Genomic DNA, 22,203 nt, shown 5'->3' with positions numbered 1-22,203 from the left:
CATTTAAAGGGAAGCTTCCCTTTATATTTTCCTAAGCCACTCTTTAGTTTCCTAGCAAATTGAGCCAGCTCCTAATCAGATTCGCAGTTGAAGAAATATTAATGATATTTGTGCTCCTTTGCCTTCTTGGACACTTTGAACACTACCTCTATGGGTTCATACTTCTCTCTTCCTACTCTCATCTCATAGGCAGTGAGAGTACCAAGAAACCGATCCATCTTGAGATTATTTAAATCACCCATTTCTTCAATCACAGAGACTTTGGAATTAAATCTCATGGGTAGAGATCTTAAGACCTTTTGAACAATCATATATTCCTTTACTTCTTCACCAAGTCCTATAATCATATTGGTTACCTCATCAGCTCTGAGGAACTGTTCTTCTATGATTTAATATTCACTAATTTTAAAGCCTTCAAACCTCGTTTGGAAGGTTTGAAGTTTGGCATGCTTGACTTTGCCATCTCCTTTATGACTCTGACTGAGCTTGACTCACACTTCCTTGGTAGACTTATAGTGCATAACCTTTACGAGTTCAGATTGACTAAGTCCAAAGAGAATGCATTCTTGGCTTCATAATTATTTCCATACATTTTTTTACCATTTGTATCAGTCGGAGGGACATCAGGGACATCATAATATACTAGAACAGAGCTCCAAACATCTACTCCTAGACACATAAGATAGGATTACATTTTAACTTTCCAGAAGGCATAGCTTGTCCCATCAAAGACTGTTATCTTTCTTGAGTAAGCATCTTGACTCTCTTTCCTATACATGATTCCTTATGGATCTACCTTCCAATGGTTAGAATGTTCCTGAAGAAACTTAGCTCTAATACAAATTGTTCGAATAAGGAATATTGAAAGGGTGGTGAATCAGTAATAGTGAAGTTCTTTCAATTTTAAGTATAAGTATTTAACTATTTTCACTACTTTCAATTACTTGTGATATCTTTCATACACGATGCAAATGATCAACAAGATAAGGAATTCACATGTACATACAATACATCGCATGAGAAACATGCACATATTGACACAATTATGTTTACATGGAAACCCAAAGGGAAAAAACCACCAATGTGTTTTTTATTATGATGTAAATTAAGCACCTACTTAATCACATCAATTTTTTTGTGGGCACTGACTCACAAGAGGTGCCGACCCCCTGAAGATAGAAAGAACCTACTTTCCAAGATGTACAAACCTCTTATGAATCCAAAACACCACCTACTCTAGACACTATTCTACCTTTTTGTTGACAGAGTTGGACCTGCCAACATTCAAGGCGTCTCCCTAATATGTTGTCCCAATTAGACCTCACACCATCTGGGATATGATCCCCATCTAGAATATGGACTTGTTATTGGTTATCTTAAAGATATGCCTTGTCTCTAAGTATGAGAAAGATAGAGGAATGAAAATGTGTCATTGAAAATCAAGGGGGTGTGCCTGGTGAGTGTTTGATCATATGTGTTTCAAATTTCTTTCACTGCGGAGGGTAGGAAAAATGGGCCTATAAGAGAGAGGTAGTAGTACCATCCTATAGAGACACACATAAAAAAAAGGACTCGTACAACATCAAGCGGAATGGTCCACAGAGATGTGACGATTGGTGCAACCAATGTAATGAGGAGGTTCTATCTAATATCTAGCAGAATATTCCACAAGGATGTGACAACGATAATAGAAATTACATTACATTATCAATGTGATAATTACCAAAATAGACGAAATAGTTCAAGTACTTTAGCCGAGATGAAAAAAACATGAATTACAAACATTCACATAATAGTCTTACAAATGCCCATAATTCATGCATGAAGAACGTGTTGAACCATAGTGCTTCTTATATTAGTAAAAGTTCCAAGGCACATGTATACAATGAACACCACTAGCTCCAATAGTGGAGCGTTGGAGCCACTCCCTACTTCTAAGAACTAGCTTATCTCTTTAATGCCTTGTTGGAGGAGCCCTAGTGAAAATTCCATTTCCCTTACAATGAGGGTGTATATATAACAATGAGGAAGTGATACTTCACCTTCCTTATGAATCTTCACCTTCCTGATGAATCTTCACCTTCTTGATGAATTTTGAACTTTACATGACTCTTCATATTCCATACATGTCCTTTGGACTTCCACTTTACAACACATTTTCAAGACACAATTTACGTCATTAACCACAATGGTGTGGCATGTGACAACTCATGACATGACATGACATGAAACTGTTGACATAGACTTGCTTGATGATGTAGAAATTTCAAGCCACTGCTGCCACTGTCGGTTACAGGTCTTCTTCTTTTCACCTTCGCATGGCTTGGTGATAAGAAATATTCAATGATCTCAAGTCTTGAATGGTGATCAAAAACTGGTGTCCCTTTTCTTTCTCTTGATTAATCAACTTGCATACTCTGCAACAAGATGGTTTTTCAGCATGTTTCACTCTTTAGTATCCTTCTTCATCATATTTTCATGGCATAATAAGCTACCCGCTTATGAATTTCACTCATGATAAGATGACATCAGTCTGAAAACCCCCTAATCTAAGATTGAGCATACTGGTCCATTGACTGAGTTGAAATTGGATGGAAGGATGGGAAAGGGCTCAGTGATTATGCAATTACATAGTTCAAGCAAGAAATGGGAGCCTTGAGCCTTGAGACTGCACAATGTGCAGTTCAAGATGCATTGAGGGGACAAGCTACCCAATTCCTAGGGTCAATGTGACAGGATGAGGGAATGAGCATTGGGGGAGCAAATTGCATAGTTCTGGGAGACAAGAGAGGTTGGGCCAGTCCGCAGTTGCACAATTTAGGAGCTCAAGGAATAGCTTGAGGCTAGTGACTATGTAGTGCATAGTTAAGGCCAGTTTGGGAGAAAATATTACATAATTCTAGGGTCAAGGCTAGGGCTTGAGCACAGAACTTGCGTAATGTAGCAGTCCTTGGAGGAAGGAACTATGCATTATGAAGAGGCAAGAGGAAAGGTCATGGTTGAGGAATAATACTACATAGTGCATAGTTCAGGGAGGCTGGGTGAATCTAGGTTGCTTGGTCGGGAAGCTTTCCATCAAAGTACTAAGTGCAGGATCAGTGAGGCTGATGCGAACAGTGATAAAAAATTAACTGTGATCGGACGCTTAGAATACTTGAAGACACGACAACATAGATCATCTAGGACACATGACAATTCATTTCCCTCCATGTGGCAGCTTTACAATAACTTTACAACAAGTGCGACACTTAAGATAAACTTTGCGATGACCGTGATGACTGTTGTGCGACAATGCTTAAAACATTGGAAATGAGTCCGATGTATTTTTACATGGTTATAAAAAACTATTTACACAAATTTGACCTCTTGAAACCACCATAAAGGGATTATATACATTATGCAACAACCGACATGCGAAAAGATAACATTTTTCCTATCTTGCAAAGGGGGCAAAAAAATCCTCAATAAAACACATGGAATCAATTTCACATTTTGTAATGACAATGTACAAGACCAAGGAAGCCTATAAAATTGAGCATAACCCAAAATTTTGGAGGATGTTGAAGCAGCGACAACACTTGGTGACACACTGGTAGATTCCAATTTCTCTGCCTTGGTTAACTCTTTTGTGCAATGTCTTGATTCTTCGGGGAGTATTGATTCATCATGTATATTACCTTGGTCTCCCCACTTACCCTATGAATAAAAATGGTCCCATCTATAGCTCTCTCGATTGAACACACCATAAGATTGAGCGATATCACAAAGTTTCAATTTGGGAAGAGTAGTGAATTTCACAAGCTTAAGATTTTCAAAGTATGTTTTTTCATCTCTGGTGTTGCTCCGCTGCCAGCAAGCTTGGAGAGTACCTTGATGAAGTCACTACAAGAATATAAACATTTCTCCTCTACCATCCAACCTGGATAGTACCCCGGTAGAGTTGCTTTCCTCACCTCTCTGCATAGGAAGTGTTTCTCTTCTTTCACCTTTATTAGTTTATTTTATAGGACTATGCATTGGCATTTATTAATTTTATGGGTGGAAAAGGGATCCCGACTTATTGAGAGAAAAAGAGGTTGTTACTTCAAAGAAGCATATAGATACCTATGATTTAGGTTTTCTCGTTTAGATTTTTCCCCTTCTCCTTCTCTACTAATTGGATAGGCATTAAAACATAATAAGATAAAAAATTGAGTGTGGGCATGAGGCTTTCCTTAATAGACACAGGTTCATGGTTTAACTAAAACTCTCCTCATGGAAGGATCATATTTTGTGTCAGAACTTCATCGAACAAAAGATATAACCAACACAAGGAATATGGACAAAAGGTTAGCCAAATGTTGAAGTGTCACAATACTCTCTTTTAACTCAACCACACACAAATAATCCAAGAAACACATTGATACGCAACATTTATTTACATAACACACACAAAAGGAAAAAACAAAATCAAACAAACAAGAAAATATTATGTACATAGTGTAGGGCACAACCCCATATCATCATTGAAAATAATGTTTTAAGTCTTTTCCAATGACAAGGAGAGAGTCAATCCTCCCTTCAAGTGATTGCAGACAATACGTGCATTGGACAAGATTTTCTTGAATTGTGAATGGTCCAATCCACATGGATTGAAACTTGGTGTGTTTTCCTTTGTCCTCATGGGCTTTGTTCCACTTCAAAACTAAGTCACCCACACTAAATTTATTCTTCCCTACAAACTTCTTGTTGAATGACCTCTTGATATGGTTCTGATGAAGTGAAAACATTTCTTTTTCTTTCAACCTTTCTTGTTCCAACTTGCGGAGTGTCGTTTCTATGTTGCACTAATAAGCATGAATTTCCCTGGGATTATTGCAAAATTTGGAGGGTGTGCAAGTAAATGTTAGGAGGGAGGATGGATTTTTTTCTATAAACTAGGAAGTAAGGAAAGGTGTTCGGAGAGGGTTTTGGCATGACTTGCTCAACCCATAAAGCATTTACCAAAGCAAAGTGCCAGTTCCTCTATTTAGATAACATTATCTTTTTGATGATACAGATAAGGTTCTTATTTGTGGACTCAGCAAGACCATTCCCTTACAGATAATAATTATCTAAATGCTTCAATAGATTTAAATGTAAAATCATAGAGTTTTAGAGATGAGAAATATGTTGAATTATTGAAAACAAGTGAAGTAGGAATGTTGAACCTAGAAATGATATTTTGTTGAAGGAAATTGATGAATTATTTACCATTCACCTATTTAAGTGGAACTACTTCTATGCACCACATAAATTAGTCCGCAGAAATGATAATATAGCGATGTTTCTTTGACCAATGCGACAAGATTTCTCCAATGACATCCATGCCCCACTATTGAAATGGTTCTTCCACTGTAATAGGCTGCAATGCGGTGACTGACTTCTTGTTTCGGCCAACACATCTTTGATAGACTAGACACTTGTAGGTATAAGTGTGAGAACCTTTGAATATTCTAGGCAAATAGAAACCGACCCGCATGATTTTATGCATAGTTGTGTTGCCTGCAAAATGTCCCCCGACAGGTCCATCATGGAGGTCACACAATACTTTCTTTGAATCATGTGCTTCCAAACATCTAACCAATACTCCATTATGGTGCTTTCTAAAAAGAATCCCATGCAACAAATGAAGCTTGGGGGGAATGTACCTTGAATTGAGTCATTATGTTGGGGGCATGCAAACTTATTTCAAGCATAGTGTTTCTCTATTGCAAGCTTGTGTAAAAATTATACCACTTTCAAGCATAGTTTTTCTCATGTTTCAAGCTTGTGAAAAAATGAAACCATCTTCAAATACTCTCAAGCATATTTTTTCTCATGTTTCAAGCTTGTATAAAAAGTAAATCATCTTTAAGTATTCTGAAGCATAGTTTCCCATGTTTCAAGATTCCGTAAAAATGAAACCATTCTCATAATATTCTCATGATTGCCATTTTTTATCAGCCTATTTTTTCTAGATGAGCCTTGGTTTTCTCATTCCATCATCACCATCTACTTGGTTGATCATACGCATTTACTTTATTGCTTTTACCCTTACCATGGAACAGCTGTGATGAGTGGTTTTAATAGCTAACCTCTTTACCTCTACATGTTTTGAGTAGTTCCATAATGACCCGAACCAGTTGATACCATTTATATCACTCGTTCCTCCAGGAGGAGTCCTCTTTCAGCTCTTTTTAGACTCCAAAAATATGAAAATATTTCCGATCACTTTTCTTTTTGAACTCGTTAAAGTAAATGAGAATAAGTATATTCACTATAAGTTTAACCCTTTTCTAGACTGAGATAGAGAAAATATGAAAAAGGAAAACCTTAGTCAAACATGGATAAGAGGTTCTCTTGGGTATTGCTAGTGTGAAATTTCTTGGAAGGTGTACCAAAAACACTTCACTTAAGTCACAAGGTGACAAGTGACCCTAACAAAATTTTGTGGCTATTTACACTTGAAATTTGTTATAAAAAGTGGAAAAAACTGCAACAGAAATAACATATGTGATCCAAAACGAAAAACAACAATATAGATATCCTATGCAATAACCCAGATGGAAAGAATTTAAGATGAATAAATTATTTTATTGATGACACCTTGTGAAGGATATCTACAAAAGGGTCTTAAAATCCCCCTCTATGGGATGGGTCTTTTGATGTCCTTGATGCCTCAGTGATCGATCTTCTCTCTCAATGTGTGAAAAAGCCCAAAACAATGTGAAGAACTCAAATGGGAGCTCAAAAGAAAAGAGATGATAATGGTAATGATGATAATGATCATGGTGAATAATGAATGGAAAACCCTCCCATTTATAATAAAGTATTGTTAATCTCATAAATGGAGAAAAATAAAATAACACTGACAAAATCAAGGTATAGCTGTTAGGAATAATTTATTATATTTTTTGGAGGGAAAATATATTCAAAATGGTCAAATATATTTATTTAGAAATAATCAAAAAATAAAATAATTTATAAATTATTTCACAAAGATTAAGAATGGTGTGAAATTGAAATAATTATTAAATAGTGATTTAACAATTATTCTAATAATGTAAATAAATAGTGATTTACTTATTTATTCCTAGGGGATTTAGTCAAATGTGACAAGGAATAATTATTTAAATAATGATTTAATAATTATTCCTAGAGAAAATTAAATAAACAATGATTTATCTAATTATTCTCATGCTATTTTTTTAAATTTTAATAAGAAAATCATTTAGTATAAATGGTTTACTAAATTATTTCCCATGGTGAAAGTGATTATATTGTGGTAAAATTAATACTATGTGGTGTATTTCGATCCTCCTAGTTAGAAATGGCTAGGTTATCATTTTTTATGTGATAATAGATTGCCCTCAACAGATGAGTGTTAGGAGAAAATTGTATACTGAAATACATTGTAGGTTACATTTCCACGAGACACCAAAGGGGAATCAGAGTGAGAGAGAGAGATAATTGAAGCAATGCAAGGAAGGGAAAAAAATCGAGGGGGCGAGACCTACTAAAATGATAGAAGTCTCCTTATATGTTGGATTACATTATCTCTAATGAGGCGGGGGAGGCATGTCCATACCTGCCGAGATAACTACGTGCAAAGAATAATGGTTAGCCCAACAATGTGGGACTGAGCTACAAACTACATGATACATTATATGGTGGCAATAATGGACCAGAAAATAATACAATGGATCCCATATACACAATGCACTTGAAAATATAAGGCCAGTGCTAAATAAAATAACATCTAAGTACATGAGAAGTAATGCCCCTCAAGATGACATGGTGAGGGGGGATCACAACCAAAGAAGCCCTATTGAAAAATAAAGGGATCTGAAGATCTGAATGGATCATCTGAAGGAGACATGCATCCTATGGGCACTATAAGCAGTGGAAACCGAACCCATCTCATCTCTAGAACTACGTCTAAGGCTAGATCAACATCTGTGTACATCCAAGCATGTGGGGAGCTACCTAAAGGGCCACCCCATCATGAGGTCTGAAACATCTCACACACACTCAGGAATGACTAGGACAATCTTCTGGATCACCAAACCATCGATTGTATGATTCTCAATTGTGCGATAAGGATCTAGCATCAAGCACATGAGAAACAACCAAGCCAAAGGGAAATGATGATTCCCTTTTCTTGATCTGAGGTACCGAACAAAGATGAAAGCTAGAACCAAGGTACACCACCCTCTAGACCATACTTCTGGAATAAATGTGTTGAAGTCGACAAAAGAGGGCCCGCCAGAGTTAAGGCAATAAGGAATCCTTAACAAAGGCACGAGGTACCATAGTAAAGTGATTGATGGACCAACACCAAGGATGATGATGGAAGGAAACAAGATGAGTGGTAGACTCATGACTTCCCATGTCATAGCATGATATGTATGTTTGACCCAGAAATGATTGACACGATTCCGGAGGGGGTAGTCAATGACTCAAATAGGGGTTTTGAAAATATGGAGAAGTAGGGATGGAGGCAAAATATGAATATGATGGGGTGGATGCAACATAAATATGTATGGAACACTATAACTAGACTGAATGTGACTCAGAATGGACTCCATAGCTACAAGGGTGACTCATCTTAGATGCTCTCAACAAGGGTAACTCGATGATGCTGCCACATGGGGGAGGCCCGGAGGGGACCATAAAAGCATGAGTAAATGATGGTCTCTCATGACGAAAATTGACATGTGAGTCAACCAGTGAAAAGGTAAAGTGGTACCAAAATACGTGTGGCTAAAATGAAGAAACTTTATTTTCATAGGTGGCAAAATGAGACCTCGTGGAAAAAGCGGCTTCCTAGTGAAGTGTCAATTTACCAAAGACAAAGGGAGACACATTATAGAAATCGATGAGATATTTCCAATGATAACGATGGTTCGTCAAATGGGTCTACGATTTGGTTGCAATGGGTGACGTAAAAAGTAGGGTTTTTCTGATAAAAGGAATGTTTTCCCCCAAATTCAATTCATTTGCATAGTGAGTTGTGGAGAATTTGGAGAGGAGGAGGAGGCCCTAAATCTTGTGGAGATCAGTGCAGACAAACCAAATTTTGTAATTTGGATCTGCAAGTTGGAGGTAGGTGGCCTAACCTTACTCAACATTTTTGGTGAATTAGACTTTCATATTAGGGCTTCAACTCACTGTGCAGGACCATTGCTCATATTCACATTCGCAATGCACTTTTGGGGGCTTCTTCTACATTCTATAATGAAAAACCTAGGCTCATAAGTGCATCCAGAAAAGTTTTGAAGGAAAAAAATGCGTTATGGGTTCAGAGGAGAAGCAAGATTGGTGATATGTGGTGAGTTGAAGCCAAGTACTAGAAATGTATGCCTTTGACTCAGAGCTGACAAAACATAATGGTATTTTGCAGGTACGGGAGAGCTAAAGTTTGTATGGTAAGAACGAGATTTGGAGCCCCTCTGTGCTAAGATTCAGGGGAATCAAGAAGTGAGAGGGGGTTTCACACGATATGGTGTGATAAAGTTCTTAGAGAACCCTTTGATAAGGGCTGGTGAGCCCTTGCTATTGAGGATTGTGAGTTATTGTGACTGAGATCAGGAGGCCTTTGTAGTACATGGGAACAATATCGAGAGCATAATCCAAGGCATATGTTTTATTACAATATTTCCCCCCTTGGGGGTGGTAGGGGAGATACATCCATTGTTTCCTTTTGGGAGGCATATAGGTGAGTTTGTTGATCACCACTGTGTACTGGGGAGTTGTGCAAAGGGGACAACCATTCAGATCAGTGACCTAGAGAGGCTTGAGACATGAGCTATAGCTATAGCAGTGTTGTGGATCTTTGGTATTCATGCATTCCACCATATCACTGGAGGGTAGATGATGTTGGTGGAGAGTGTGCTGGTAGGGACCTACTATGGGTGGGCTTATATGATGTTTTCGTCATTGAAATGATAGCTGACACTATGTAGATGAAGGACCAATGATAAATGTTTGTTTGGGACAATGTTATGCTCACTCTTCTTTGAGAGGATCCCCACTATTCAACCTCATGTATAGATCCGTGATGGGGGGCCCACAGGAGCCTAGGATGCGCCACTAGGGGAAGCTACTGCGATGAGGTGGACGAGGGGGAGACAGACGACTGTTTTTACTTGATTTTGTTTCTCATTGGGACCATATACCACTATACATAGATGAATCTCTGTATAGTGGCATCAACTATCAAGGGGATCCTGACTTAAAAATTCTGCCAAGGCATGCATGGGGTCCAGATGGTAAGTGAAACTTATTATATATTTGATGTATTTATAGTTTGAGAAATACGTGTATATGGTAGTGATTTCTAAACTTTGTGGTATGCAGATATAACATCGGTGAGGCTAGCAGGATACACAAGATGAGCTAGAGTGCATAAGGCTACAAATGAGGGTGGGGCCACATTTCAATAGAGATCAGAGAGTGATTCTCTACTGGAGTTTCTCTGACGTATATTTGACGTGCTACTGACCGACGTGACAAAGTGTGGGTGGCATGAGCTAGAAGATTGGTATACATATGAGTTTATGTGTCTTCCCTCAGAGTGACGAGGAATCACACAACGTATTGCAATGGCCAGTCAGGAAGTACAAGACCTACTGTCTAGTGGGATGGAGCCATTGGCTCGGGAGCCTCTAGATGATAGTGATTACGCATAGGGACATGTGGGTCCAAATTTTTTTTTATGAAAACATCTGAATGAGCTTGTCAGATGTATTTAGAGTAGTGGACTGAAAACACTGTATTATGATACATATTTATGGTTATGCATATTTTGTGGTGATTGTGGTTTTCCATTTGTTTATGGATGTCTTCTTGTATGTGCATGTGATAAATCCCAATCTAGAATGTTATTTGCTATGGTATCTACATAGTGATTATGGGATCTATGAACATGACTGAATGTAATGGATTCAAATTCACACGCTGAAAGCTTAACTCATAGATATTTTCTAAATAGGACATGATTATGCACATGAAAAGCGGCGTTCAATTGCATGACAAGTAGAAAGGAATCAAGACAAACATGAAGGTGAAGGATGTGACGATCAAGGGAAATGGCAAACAAACCTATCACGACATCATATTTAGCCTGGTTATTGGTGGAAATCCAATGCAAACACCATTGAAGTGAACTAATGAACACAAGGCGGTGAAAATGGCCCAAGCTACCGAGGCTAGATTCCTGATGAAGCGACTCACACCATCAGCATAACCAATATAAGGTGTGGATGATGGATCCATTTGAAAGACTCAAGAAGATAATGTATAAGATGGTGGGGGGTTGTTGTGGTCACCAACAACCCCCCTCTTTGCTTGATATTAGTAATAACATCAAGCAAAGGGGGACCCTTAACCAAAAATCCAAAAAATATTTTTGTTTGAAAAATCTTTTGTATTAACTTCCTAAGAGCTATATCACGTCACAAAAGAAAAAGAGGCGCTCTCCCAAAGCGCATAAATACACTGGAAGGGAGTGACGCGAGAACTCATCGCACCGCGTGCATTAAAAGCGCTCAAAAAGGGAAAACCTAAAGAATCGCCGACGGCCGATATGCGACGTCGCACGTCGCAATGTCGCATAAGCAGCACAAAGTGACAAAGCGAAAACCTTGCGACCTTGCGATCTTGCGATATGCAATTTGCGACCATGCAAAGCTGCGACCTCCGATCTATGGTTTGCGATGAATGAGTCCATCAATTGCTGCGATACCACTATTTACATCGCAATCTTCGACGCTGCGATGTAAATCGCAGAAGCCATTCGTCGCAAGCATTCCTCGGCATGATCTGTGAGCCCAATATTAGGCGCGCACCTTACGGGAAATTAATGATTGTACGCCTGTGTATCCAAAGATGATTATGTTGCGTTTTTCGAAGAGTCAAGTCATAATGGGTGACATGATTATGCATTCATTAGAACTTAATTGCTTTCATGTCAATCTTTTCTTCTATCTCTTTTCATTTACGTGAACTATAAGTCAGCAACTGATATAAATCTATATGCAGGAAACATCTAAGGAAAAACGCCAGAGCTAGAAGAACACAGAGGAGATGACTTCGCAGATGGATACCGCATACAGTAGGGCCGCGGATTCCAGAGTATCACTCAACAAATGCTGATGGAAATAGGCTATCCAGGACTCAGAGTCAAAGGCGCACAAAAGCAAAGCGTTTATGAAAGATCCTGAGTCCCAAATTGGGTAAAGCAAAAAGAAAAACGCTTAAGGGGAAAGATGTCTCAAAAAAGCCTGGAACAAAGAATGGAAACCAGTTTCAATTGAGAAAATCATTCAGGCAAAAAAATCTCCAACTCATTGAGTCATTCGCACGGCCAGAAACCGAAATAGCAACAGCACAATCAGTTTGAAAGAAATCTGAGTTGTACTAAGTATACACGCCGTGAAGACACTCCCCCAAAAGAACACTTTCAAAAATATCTTCTAAGTTTGTCAGAAAGAGGTGCCAGCTCTTGTTATTTCTAATTTTCAAGCTCGAACAAAAGGAAAGGACAAGTAGCCGACTCTTTCACGGCGAACAGCGCATCGCTTACAGCACTAAGGAGCAGATACAGAAATGGTTAGAAATTAGATTCATTTTTTAGAAATAAATTTGTTTTAGTAAAAGGGCGGTCATTTGAAGCCGTTCCCTAAATTTGTGTAATTAAAATTAGCTGGTTAGTAGTATTTAACCCTTCTCGTTGCATTGGAGAAGGGTCCGGAAATTTGTCAAAAAACTTGTCCTCAGAACATGCACTTTTGCACCCTCGGAGGGGGTTTTTGATGAATGGACGGATCGAGATTTATTTATGTTTGCATTTTAATACCTGCTACTGATGTTGCACTTCTATACTCTTAGTAGGCATTAGAAGTAAGTAGAAATAGATCGTTATTGCTTAAGGTCTGTGAGTATAAAATCAGTCATAAATGGTACTTTTATCTCTTGACGAATTTCTGCTTGCATTCTTAGAGTAATATACAGCTGATGTTGTTTATATGTTAATGTATGAATGAGTGGACTACCATTTGGCACTGTTGTACGGTGGAGTCATTGATTTGTGCTTAATACATGAATAACTGATTATGCGATATGCTGTTCACAACCGTTTTTCTTAACTTTTTATGCAGGATGGTTCATCTTAATTGATTTATATTCTCATAATAGCTGAATAATCTTCATTACCAGTTATTGTGTGAAATCTTTCTAGATCGCATAATGGAAAAAGTTCTATCCCGGGTTAGCATAGATTAGATGTGTTGTCCTTGATAGATTAAAGTAGTATAAAATTCAGTCTTAGAGTTTAGAATTAAATTAGCTTAGAAATAATTCCAGATTTTCATTATCATATTCTACACACACACATCACCAAACTCTACACACACACACCCCTTAGATCGGGAAGCTGGTCCCGTTATCCCCAGTCGGACCCGCTACACCAAACGGGCACAGAGCCGCCAACCAGGTTCCCGACCGGGTGGGTATCCCCCTTGTTGTTGACCCGATTTTAGGGCCCTCAACATATTTGGCACTAGAAGGAGGGCACGAACTATGAATGGCACCTAAAGCAATATCTAAATACCATTCTGAGAGTAATACACCCTCATCAACTCCCTCAACTTCTCCAACATGGTTAAACTCGGAATTTGAAGTCGCTCGAGTATCTACCATTGCTACATATTCGAATATATCATACCAATCTATCATTGAACCCCCTGAAATTCAAACTTTGATTCGTAAACTCCAGGGATTCTCTATTTTTAACCAGAAGTCTGATAAATATAAAAGCAGCGTGACTTCGCAGTACAACCCTGCTCATCCCCTTACCAGATTAAAGAGTGAAAAATTTGGCATACAACCAAGTGAACGCCCTCTTCCTACCAGGAAAAGAGCAAGGAAAACACCACCAGAGTCTGACAGTAAGACTCCTTCATCCACTTCGTCCATATCAACTCCTTCACCGCGAAGTCAACCACCCACTCTTTCATTCCAACTCACTCACCCATCTTCTACAAACCTGCCTCTTCAAACATCAAAGATCTTAATATCTTCATATTCTCAGCATCAGGGATCATCTTCTGCACTTCCATTAGCCAGCAGCTCAACGATGGCCCAGTCTCCATGGAACAATCCTGGGGCGGTCTTAATGCCTCCACCCCTGAGCCCTATACCGGCCCATCCTGAGAAATGGCTGCCTAAATTCAATCCGGAAGCAGGAATGCTAGCTGAGGAACATATCAATAATTTCATGCTTTCTGTTAATCTCAACGGAGTCACTAACGAAGATGTTGTTGTCCGGCTTTTCCCTTATACAATGCAAGGAACAGCCGGGTCATGGTACTTTTCGTTACCTTCCGGATCCATCACAAGCTGGGACATTTTTCAAAGTCAGTTCCTCACCAAGTTTGGTGACGACAGATCCACGGCGACATTGATCAATGACCTATCTAATCTTAAGGCTGAGGCTAGAGAACCCATTAAAGATTTTAACTTACAGTTCAATAAGATCCTCAACAAAATCCCCGCTGCTTCACAACCCAGTGAGGAAGTAAGATGTGAATGGTACATCACGGCTTTACCTCCAAAATTGGCTATCTTCGTAGATAGGGCAAACAAGACCACCTTAGTCGACAACTTTATAGAAGCGTTAGCAGTGGAAAAACGCGTGGTAGCCCTAGAAAAGAGATCTGCTATAGAAGAACACAAATCTAAGAAGATCTCTTTCAAAGAAGACACCAAGAAGAAGCAAACGAAAGATCCTTTCGATTTGGAAGGATTACAAAAAGTGTTGAAAGCCATCTCCAATGAGATGATTGATATTAAGAAACAAGTAGCAGAGACTTCTTCGAAAAAGCCCTTTAGGACTTTTAAAAGAAATCCTCCCATGGAGGTAAAACCACCTAGTGTTGTCTCAAACGTTGAATCTGAAGAAGACGAAGAAGAAGAGAATACCACTGAAGGGCAGACCGACGAGGAAGAGGTCGTAGAACTACAAGGAATGTGGGACTTCATCCTCCCACAAGAAGAGGATCAAGAAGCATTTCTTGTTAGCACGAGAAGCAAAAATCAACTTGATCCTCCCCAAACTACCCCAAAATAAAAGGGCGCAAACCCTGCAACAAAAGAAAAGGTCGCAACAAAAAAGACAACTGCTAAAGCGACCCAGCTTAGCCCAGTCCAATCTGATCAAGCACCTCCATCAAGAACACTAATAATGTCGGATGAAATGGAGTATAACATCATTGACGACATGAAGAAGACTAGGGCTAATATCACTCTGTATGAATTGAGTAAATTGAAACACCAGCAGAAAATAATGATGAAAGAATTACATGCTGTGCCTACTACATCTTTACCTACAGCTGTAGCTTCCCACAATTTGGGAAGGCCTCCAACCAACGCGATCAATAAAATTGATCCAAATGACATCGCCTTGATTGGAGGAAGATCAAGATCTCATACTCCCCTTTTCTTCTCACATATGAAATCTTCAATAAAAACGTGCACAATTGCTTGGTCGATTCTGGTGCTTCAACGAATATTTTACCCAGGTCAATATGTGCCAACTTGAATGTGAAACCTCAAAAATCCGCAGTACGTATAGTTCAACTTGATCGATCCCAAGTCGAAGTGATTGGTGAACTTAATCAGGTGACCATAAGATTGTCGTCTAACCCAAAAGTGTGTCAGGTTATCGACATTCTAGTAGCCGATATCCCTGAGTTCTATGGTTTGATTCTTAGCAGGGATTGGTCGGAGAAACTCCAAGGATATTTCTCAACCGACTGGTCGCACATGTGGTTACCATACAATGGTAAACCAAATCAGATAAAGGTTGAACGAGAGTTGCACCAAAAATACATAGTGACAGAACTAGAAGGAGAAAATGAAGCCATAACATACAATAGCAGCATTGTAGGCAATTACGCAATAGATTATTTCCTAGGTAATTTCAATGCTCATATTTCACCATACTTAGAGAATTCAGTTTTATCCCAAGTTGAAAATTTCTCCCAAACTGATGACTCAAAATGTTTTAGTTTTTTAGATAATTCTGTAAATACATCTTTATTTTGGAAATTATATTTTGACGGATCTAAATCCAATGAGGGAGCAGGAGCAGGATGCGTTCTGATTAACCCAGACGGGAACAAGATTATGCTCACATGTAGACTTGAGTTCGATTGCATGAACAACACAGCGGAGTACGAAGCCTTGGTTCAAGGCCTATACAAAGCAATCGGATTAAACGTTAAGTATCTTCAAGTCTTTGGAGATTCGGAGATCGTCGTAAAACAGGTACGTAACACCATACATTGTCTGTCAAGTCATTTAAAGCATTATCAATCATTAGTTCAAGATCTCACTGCACATTTCGTAGCATTCAACATCTCATCAATTCCAAGAATTCAAAACGCGAGCGCAGACCTGTTAGCTAACGTGGCCTCTAGACTTATCCCTTCCGAAGATTTTAGTCTTGATAGGTTTTCAATAGAATTAATCTTTAGACCATCCATCCCTGACAATATCACCAATTGGAGAGTGTTTAACGACGATCCTGACATCGTAAATTTCCTTACTTCTGAAGGATCCTACTCAAATCAGATAATCGACGAAGACCATCATGATCACCAAATACAACAAAATGGCTCTGACAATGCTATACCGAAATCAGTGGTCAAGTTAGAAGATCTATATGATTTGAAAAGTCGGTTTAAAAAGTCCGCCAATTCTAAACTTTGCAGTTCTACCCTGAACTATGAATTAGTAAACCTAGGGACCGATCAGAAGCCACAAAACGTTAACCTAGGTCACGGCCTAGCCCCTGAAGAGAAATCAGCATATATCCGTCTTCTGAAACAATACAAAAACGTTTTTGCCTGGAATTACGATGAGCTAAAGACATACAACACTTCTATCATTCAACATGTTATCCCTATGATTGACAATGAAAAACCTGTCCAGCAGAAGCTCAGAAAAATACACCCTAACCTAGAAAATCAGATAAAAACTGAGCTTAATAAGTTGTTGAGAGCTAGAATAATTTTCCCCGTAAGGCATTCTAAATGGGTATCTAATATGGTGCCCGTTAGGAAGAAAAACGGAGACAATAGAATCTGTATCGATTTCCGAAATCTCAACAAAGCCTGTCAGAAAGATAACTTTCCCCTCCCACCTATGGAGCAAATATTACAGGCAGTAGCAGGCTCAGAATTAATGTCATTCCTGGATGGATTTTCAGGATACAATCAAGTACTGGTGCACCCTGATGATCAGTTAAAGACTACGTTCCGAACCAAATGGGGCACTTATGCATATCGGAAGATGCCATTTGGTCTGATCAATGCCGGAGCTACCTTTCAGAGAGCCATGGACATCGCGTTTAAAGGGTTAGTCAATAAATCAGTAGTGATTTACCTGGATGATATAACAGTGTACTCCAAAAAACGAAACAACCATCTCAAATATTTGAAGCAAATCTTTCAAAGATGCTTGAGGTATGGGATTTCGCTCAACCCAAAGAAATCTTTCTTTGCATTAAGCGAAGGGAAATTGCTCGGATTCATAGTGTCGAAATCTGGTATTCACATAGAACCCGATAGAATCAAGGAAATTTCCGAAATATCCATACCCCATAACAAGAAAGCCATGCAATCCTTCCTTGGACAGATCAATTTTGTCAAAAGATTTGTCCCGGATTTTTCACGTATTATTTCTCCCTTACAAAATATGATAAAAAATAATTCAAATTTCAAATGGGGTCTAGATGAGCACGAAGCATTCAATTTAATCAAACAAGCTATCATCAATGCTCCATCTTTGGCCACCCCAAATTTTTCGGAATCTTTTATCTTGTACACCTTTGCCTCAGAGAAATCCTATGCCGCGATTTTGACCCAAGCAAATCAAGAGAAAGCGGAAGCTCCAATCGCATTCTTTAGCTCGAACTTACAAGGTGCTAAAATTAATTACTCAGACGTAGAGAAACAAGCATATGTTGTTTTCAAAGCGATCAAATATTTTAGACCTTTCTTGCTTAAAGCCCACACTAAAGTCGTCGTACCGTTTCCGGCGATAAGAAACCTTTTGGTGCAGAAAGACGTGGGCGAAAAGAGAGCTAATTGGATTACCGCTTTACAAGAATACGATCTTGATATCAAACCAGCAAACATCTTAAGAGGTCAAGGCTTCTGTAAGATGTTAGCCGGAGCATCGCAAATCCTGGAGAACTCATCTGAAGAGGTACAAGCGTATGAGGTAAGCCTAAACGATGCAGAATCATCATATGCTGACACCATTTATTTTCTTAAGAACGGGTATGCTCCATCACTTTTGGATCATACCAAGAAAAGAGCTCTGAGATTAAAAGCTAAACAATACCAACTCATAAATGATGTCTTGTTTAAAAGGAATTACGATTCTGTGCTTCTTAGGTGTCTTGAGAAAACTGAAGCCAAAAAGGTTTTGCAGGAACTCCACGATGGACCAGCGGGTGGACACTATGCCGGAGATGCGACTGCACATAAAATCTTGCGTGCAGGATATTATTGGCCCACGCTGTTCAAAGACTCATACAATCACGTAAGGAAATGCCAAGTCTGCCAGACTGCTGTAGGAAAACAAAGGAAACCGTCCATGCCGCTACAACCAGTCAACATCGACCAACCATTCAGTCAATGGGGCTTGGACATAATAGGTGAGATCGTTCCTCACTCTTCTAAGCAGCATAAGTATATCCTTACAGCAACTGATTATTTTACAAAATGGGTAGAAGCAGTTCCTCTCAAGACAGTTCATTCTGAAAATATTATTGAATTCATAGATCAATTTATCATCACTAGGTTTGGATTGCCAACAGCATTAATGTTTGATAACGCTTCATATTTTTCTGGAAATACTATGACTGAGTTTGTGCTTAAAAGAGGGTTCAAACTGAAATATTCTGCCAACTACTATCCGCAAGGTAATGGATTGGCTGAGTCAACAAACAAGAACCTAATCAGAATTATCAAAAGAACAGTCGACCAAAACCAAAAGAATTGGCACAAAGCGCTGGTAAATGCTTTATGGGCTGATAGAATCACAAAGAAAGCTTCAATCGGCACTTCTCCCTTTAATTTAGTTTATGGGAGAGAAGTGGTTCTTCCGACTCACCTAGTCATTCCCTCTTTGTCTTTAGTGCAATATATCGATGAAGTATCTACTTCCTCTTTACAATTAAGACAAATGGAAATAATCAAACTAGAAGAACAAAGAGAACAAGCTAGGAAAACCCATGCTCATCACCAAGCGCTAATAAAATCTTCTTTTGACTCAAGCATCATAACCAGAAAAAACTTTCAGATGGGTGATTTAGTTTTGAAATGGGATAAGGCTCATGAAGAAAAGGGCAAACATACGAAATTTCAAAAGCTGTGGCTTGGCCCTTTTCAGATTGTAGAAGTCGTAGGCCCGTCTACATTCGTGTTGCAGGATCTGGCAGGTAGGAGAGATTCTTTACCTGTCAATGGACTGATTCTTAAATTATATTTTCCATAGAAGAGAATTCTTCTAATTTTTGTAGGATAGATTTAGTTTTTAGTTTATTTTGTTTTGTTTTTTCTTTTTATGAATAAAACCCGTTGTAAATGATCATTTAAAAAGGATTCATGAAAGAGCACGCCAATTCTCTATCAGATTTTGATTTCGCTTATACAAATAGCAAAATTTTTGAAAATCTTAATTTTATTATTGACAAATAGAGTTAACTTCACTTTGATTACGATACTCGTTTCAACCTCCAAAAAACTTTGACAAAAGCAACCTTTGGTAAAAGAATTGTTTTGTATCAGCACCATGAAAGGTATCATCAATAATAAAATAAGCATTCTCTGCAAAACTGTTGTTTTCAAAAACTCTATTATTGTCGTCCAGAGCTTTCTTAAGGAAAAACAATGACTTCCTCCCTACTAAAAGGAATTCACAGCATTCAGAGAAACAATCCAAGGAAAACACTATATCTCAAAGAATAAGAGGTCTCATCATGAGCCGGCTTATCATGATCACAGATATTATAACTTGTTGACTTTGCCAATACTGTCTATCAAAACAGGGCAACGACTTAAGATTGTTGCAATCAAAAGACAAGAGGTCTCATCACGAGCCGGCTTGTTCAGCAAAAGTGTAAATCAGGTGAATGACTGTGTCATAATTTGGCCACCAAACCAAGACATTGTTCTTTAGAGAATTAAAAAAAGGAAAAGTGTGTCAAAAAGGATTTTTCTCTGGAATGTTGCGAGTAACCTCAAACGGGAAAAAGGATCATTGTTGGATAACATGGTAACCCTGTCGAGGCTATGGACACTTGCAGGCATCAGAGGCTCTACCTATGACAAATGAGCATACTTTTAAGCCAGTACGCAGAGAAGACCTTATTTTATCTTTAATCAAGACCAAGTAATGTCTGATGCGAATGCAAGAAAAAACCTGAGGAAGCAAGAAATTGGGATACAAAAAGGGTTGAGACAAAATATCGTTGGCAAGGTGAGGGGTAATCTACTCTATCTGTCCATAACAAAATTTAGACATATAAAATTTTTTGCTATTTCAGAAGTGAACGGTCAATAGAAATGCAGAGATAACTGGTTCTTCACAGTGAATCGCCATTGTTGTGGTCACCAACAACCCCCCTCTTTGTTTCATATTATTAATAACATCAAGCAAAGGGGGACCCTTAACCAAAAATCCAAAAAATATTTTTGTTTGAAAAATATTTTGTATTAACTTCCTAAGAGCTATATCGCGTCGCAAAAGAAAAAGAGGCGCTCTCCCAAAGCGCATAAATACACTGGAAGGGAGCGACGCGAGAACTCATCGCACCGCGTGCATTAAAAGTGCTCAAAAAGGGAAAACCTAAAGAATCGCCGACGGCCGATATGCGACGTCGCACGTCGCAATGTCGCATAAGCAGCACAAAGTGACAAAGCGAAAACCTTGCGATCTTACGATCTTGCGATTTGCGACCATGCAAAGCTGCGACCTGTGATCTATGGTTTGCGACGAATGAGTCCATCAATTGCTGCGATACCACTATTTACATCGCAATCTTCGACGCTGCGATGCAAATCGCAGAAGCCATTCGTCGCAGGCATTCCTCGGCATGATCTGTGAGCCCAATATTAGGCGCGCACCTTACGGGAAATTAATGATTGTACACCTGTGTATCCAAAGATGATTATGTTGCGTTTTTCGAAGAGTCAAGTCATAATGGGTGACATGATTATGCATTCATTAGAACTTAATTGCTTTCATGTCAATCTTTTCTTCTGTCTCTTTTCATTTACGTGAACTATAAGTCAGCAACTGATATAAATCTATATGCAGGAAACATCTAAGGAAAAACGCCAGAGCTAGAAGAACACAGAGGAGATGACTTCGTAGATGGATACCGCATACAGCAGGGCTGCGGATTCCAGAGTATCACTCAACAAATGCTGATGGAAATAGGCTATCCAGGACTCAGAGTCAAAGGCGCACAAAAGCAAAGCGTTTATGAAAGATCCTGAGTCCCAAATTGGGTAAAGCAAAAAGAAAAACGCTTAAGGGGAAAGACGTCTCAGAAAAGCCTAGAACAAAGAATGGAAACCAGTTTCAATTGAGAAAATCATTCAGGCAACAAAATCTCCAGCTCATTAAGTCATTCGCACGGCTAGAAACCGAAATAGCAACAGCACAATCAGTTTGAAAGAAATCTGAGTTGTACTAAGTATACACGCCGTGAAGACACTCCTCCAGAAGAACACTTTCAAAAATATCTTCTAAGTTTGTCAGAAAGAGGTGCCAGCTCTTGTTATTTCTAATTTTCAAGCTCGAACAAAAGGAAAGGACAAGCAGCCGACTCTTTCACGGCGAACAACGCATCGCTTACAGCACTAAGGAGCAGATACATAAATGGTTAGAAATTAGATTCAGTTTTTAGAAATAAATTTGTTTTAGTAAAAGGGCGGTCATTTGAAGCCGTTCCCTAAATTTGTGTAATTAAAATTAGCTGGTTAGTAGTATTTAACCCTTCTCGTTGCATTGGAGAAGGGTCCGGAAATTTGTCAAAAAACTTGTCCTTAGAACATGCACTTTTTCACCCTCGGAGGGGGTTTTTGATGAATGGACGGATCGAGATTTATTTATGTTTGCATT

The sequence above is a fragment of the Pinus tabuliformis genome, chromosome 3_1, assembly GCF_031772625.1.
Source record: "Pinus tabuliformis cultivar Carrire ecotype Pingquan chromosome 3_1, CPIR1, whole genome shotgun sequence".
NCBI classification, from domain to species: domain Eukaryota; kingdom Viridiplantae; phylum Streptophyta; class Pinopsida; order Pinales; family Pinaceae; genus Pinus; species Pinus tabuliformis.
The sequence above is the reverse complement of the archived record's forward strand: the minus strand, read 5'-3'. Positions refer to the sequence as shown.